The sequence below is a fragment of the Fukomys damarensis genome, unplaced genomic scaffold, assembly GCF_012274545.1.
Source record: "Fukomys damarensis isolate Sample0158 unplaced genomic scaffold, DMR_v1.0_HiC HiC_scaffold_16, whole genome shotgun sequence".
NCBI lineage: Eukaryota > Metazoa > Chordata > Mammalia > Rodentia > Bathyergidae > Fukomys > Fukomys damarensis.
In genome coordinates this window covers 133,776,314-133,780,827 of record NW_022900928.1, presented here as the reverse complement: position 1 = coordinate 133,780,827, position 4,514 = coordinate 133,776,314, and positions in this window count along the sequence as shown.

Below are 4,514 nucleotides of genomic sequence, written 5' to 3'. Positions count from 1 at the left end.
ATGGTCATGGCCTCCTTGAGAGTAGGACAGACAGGCTGAGCATGTCCCCAGCCACTGCCCCTGGCTGTGGCATCATCCGGCACCGCTGCTGCCCTGGACACCTGTCCTGGCCACGCCTCTCCGGCAACTCCTGCCAGCCCAGGGGAAGCCTATACCCCACTGTCACCATGATGGGATTGAGATTCAGCAAAAAAAATTTTTTTTTTTTTTTTGGTACCGGGGATCAAACTCGGGTCCTTGAGCTTGCAAGGCAGGCCACCGAACCGCTGAGCTAAATCCCCAGCTCCCAGATTCAGCAAATATTAAAACACCAGAATGGCCTGTTCAACCAAATTTCAGATAAGCATTCCCTGTTTTAGCATGAGCACTCCCAAATATCGCATGAGGCACGCTTGCACAGAAACGACCTGCTGGTGTCCCTACTGTCTGCCTGGGCCTGAGTTTCTGGCAGCCTTGGCTGTGGGGCTCCATCTCCCCTCCCCACCAGCCCAGTTGCTGCCTGCACAGCCTGCACCCTGGGGGGCCCCTGCCCCTTCAGCCCATGGCAGGGGACAACCGGAGCCCTTGTTCACCCACAGTCACCTCAACCCTAACATCCAGCACAGCTTCCTATGCCCTAAGAATGCCCTCTGAATGTGCTCGGCAGCCCTGCCCAGCCAGCCAAAGCCCTTTCCCTCTGCTCTGTGGCCTCCTGTTTATTTCCTCTACCTCAGTGGCACCGACTCAACACTGTGCCTTGCTAACACGTGGACTGACTGCAGGAGCCACATTCACAGGCTCAAGGCTCTTCCACAGAACGGACAGTGTTTGTGCAGAACCCACCCCTTCCTACATGAAACCCTTTTAGTCAGTGATGGTGAACCTGTTACGGCGTTCAGCAGCAACAAATGGCCTGATGCGGCACGTGTGCCCTAGGTTCGCCAGCACTGCTGTGAATCATCTGTACACAATTTATAATACCCACACAACGCAAGCAGCACGTGAATAACTGTTGTATTGTTTAGCAATGGTGACATGAAAAAAGTTTGTACATGCTTGGTACAAATGCATTTAAAAAAAATCTTTGTGACCACGTGGCTGGTGGTGGCAGAGGCGTGGTTTACCAGGCCCACTGCCAAGGGCCTGCTGTGGGGGGCACCTTGCGCTCCAAGAGTGATCCACTGGTGCCACGTGATGGGGACAGACCACCGGGATGGTTGGCTCCTTCCCCAGCACTCTCTCCGGAGGGTCATCCAGAGGGCCAGCAGCCATCCCCTCACCAGCGCCTCTGCCTGGCAGGGAAACACAATGCGTGCACCAAGCTGGGGTGCCTGTCCCCATGCCTCTGTGTAGGCATGGTGTTCAGGCTCTGGGGCGGGAACTCTCCCCTTATCCCCTACCTGGGCAGGCATGCAGGGGACTGCCATGTAGACTCGGGCTCAGGCTTTTCTCTCCCTGAGACCAGCCTCGGAGAGTACAGGCAGTGAGGATCCTGACCCCAAAAGGGAGGCAGCCCAAGACCATGCTGGGCGCAGGCTTCATAGACTCAGCCAACTCACCAGCTGCTGACCCAGCACGCCCTGGGGTGAAGCGGGCTCTGTCCCTGTGTGCAGGGCTTGAGACCGGCCGCCTTCCTACAGCGAGCTGGGCAGTGGGTCTGGGCTGAGGAAGCCGGCTTCCCCCATCCTTGCAGGGGCTGTGTGATGGGAGGCTGGGCCATGCCCACCAGTCCTGTTGCTGGTCTCCTGGGCCCTGCTCCTACAGAGCTGCTCAGGCCCTGTGATCTGAACATGGGAAAAGGGACGTCTTTCAGATGTCGAGAGAACACTGAGACAGAGCCATCTTGGGAACATAATCAGGAGCCTGCCTTGTACTGCGCCAGCTTGGCCCTCCTCCCTGGGAGCCCTGCCAACACCCTGCACGGGAGGGTGGTGACTAGGTGTCGCTCACGACTCTGTGTGCATGTGCACATGTGTCTGGGTACTGGGAGGGAGAGCGTGTGGTAGGCAGCAGCCCAAAGGCTGCTCTGGGTGGAAAGCCAGTCACCTTCATCTCGTCTCTGCTGATAGGTAAGAAAGCCGCAGGGCCCTCTGCAAGGTCTCCCCTTTGCACCTTCCCCCACCCCATTCATCTCACAGCAGTGCCTCCTCCTCCAGAAGGGGTGCTGGGAGGCCCCCTGGGTGCCCTCCCTTGCCCTGCTGTGCACCAGCTGGGACCTGAGTAGCCCTGTGCTCGGAGACCAAGCCCCACAGGCTCTGTTGGGAGCTCAGCATGTGCAGGGGCACCATTCGCCTGTCTGTCTGTCCCCCAAGCTGTGCCTGGAGCCAAAACCTTGTCCTGGGCAGTACGGATGGAGCCTCAGGCAGGAAGGCTCTGGGCTGGAAAGGGGGACCCTGGGTGGGCACTCGGGGCTCCACTTGGGGCCCAGCATTTGCACAGCCATGCACACATGTGGCACCCACATCACACACTGCCAGATGCCAGTTTCAAGTGATCAGAAGCTACAAAGTCAGTTCGCTTTGGGTGGAAAGTCAGGAGAGACCTTTCCAGTGTGAATCTGCCTGCAGGAAAATGTCTCCCTGTGGCACTGCTCGCCAACCCATCCTCTGAGGATGAAAACGCTTCCCACAGCCTGGCGCAGACTGACACACTCACTGCCTGGCGTGCACCCGTGGATGGAGGACAAAAACCCAGGACTCTCTCCCTGCAGCCTAGCACTCAGTGATGGTAAACAAACACACGGAGTTGATTAGCAAGAGAGACGCCTCCGTCTGGGCTCCAGGATTAGAACGGCATCCAGTGTTACAGCAGCGTCACATAGACTGCATTTCCTGTGATGTCCCAGTCAGTGCCAGAGACATTTGCATTTGTACAATGTCATACATTAAATATTTAACGAGTAGCAAATGTCGCAGCACTCAAATGTTGCGTGGTCCTGCAGCATGAGAGCCGAGGATGGCACGGGTTACCGAGACCGGTGACAGAGGACGCACTACTGCAGCAGCCTCAGGCCCCCAGTGAAGCTTGCAAGAGCAGGAGCTCGTGACACAGACATCAGGGAGTAAGCTTGGTGCAGCTAGAAATGTCCTTCTCTGGCTGCTGGAAATTTTCAGTGGCCACATACGAAATTTAAAAACTGCATGCCCGCCTGCTGCCAAGGTGTAGCACATGGGACACACAGGGAAAACGGTGATGGGCACAGTGAGATTTAAATAACTGCAGGCTGAAAGGAGTTGAATAATAAAGTGGGTTGAATAAGGAAGACAGTCTGATTATAAAATTGTCAGGCAAGCTAAAGGAAGACACTTCCACGCTACCATTCCGGGTAGCAAGCCCTCATCACCAAGGAGACCTGGCTGCCATTGCACTTGAGAAGAAAACAGCATGTGCTCATCGTTTGCAGCTGGGCTCCAAGGATGTGAATTTACTGATAACCTCGTAAAGCTGTGTTTGTTCTTCCAGAATATAACATTAACCAGATCCTCGGAATAATGCCGCGATGACGGGCTCTGGGCTGTGAGCAGAGTGCAGCAGTTCCTTGGTAACAGGGAAGGTCTCTCTACGTGGGACTGTGATGTGCGCTGCAGAGGGGCAGAGAGCCTCTGGGCAGCAATAAAGAGCACTTATTTATTTGCTTATTTATGAAAAAAATTCCCCAACCCAGCTCTCTGCTGTGTAAACAGAGAAATGTTAGTTTCTTAGGAGACTACAACAGACTCGCATTTTTATGCAGATCTCCCGCCGCTGCTCAGAGAGGAGGCTCAGGCAGGACCTAGGAGAACCGGGCTCCCTCTTACCTGCCTGCACAGGCTCCAAGAACAGGCTGCAGGCACAGCGCTTGGGAGCCCCTTCTGCAGCAGCACCACAGCCAGAGGGACTGTGTGACAGGTGCCTCGGGCCAGCATCCTGCTCTGAGGACAGGTCGCAGGGGCCAGGAGTAACTAACCGCAGGGCCTTCCCCCGGGGTTGGGATTTCCTAATTCCAGTAAGTGAAACCCGTGCCTGTTGGCACACGCCTATAATCCCAGCACTGCAGAGGTGGAGGCAGGCAGAGCTCCATGAGTTCTAGGTCAGCCTGCACTGCCTAATGAGATCCTGTCACGATCAATCTATTTAGCTTTCAGTAAAATGTAGCTACGCACACGAAATAACTCCATTAGCTACAACAGTTCAGAAAGGGTCTTACATTTTATGAACATGTAAGAGGACAAGGGAAGGGGAGTGGAGGGGCTCTTGTTCTGCCACCTCCAAGGGTCCCTTCTAGCCTGGAGGACCAAGCTGGGGAACAAACAAAACACGGCTTGGTGACGTCCTTCCAAAGGAAGGCGCCGGCCTCGCTTCTTCGAGGGCCAGGGCTTAGCGAAGAAGTAGCTGCTCTGTTCACGGGGCCGTGGTTCTGATTCCGGAGTATCGAATCCGCAAGGTGCTTCTTCTGGGTTCTGCTACCGCAGCGGCCCGCGCGCACCCAACTCAGCGGAGAACTGTGGTGCGGGGAGCCCAGCTCGGGTCCCCGGCGCCTGAGCCGCCCCCTCCCA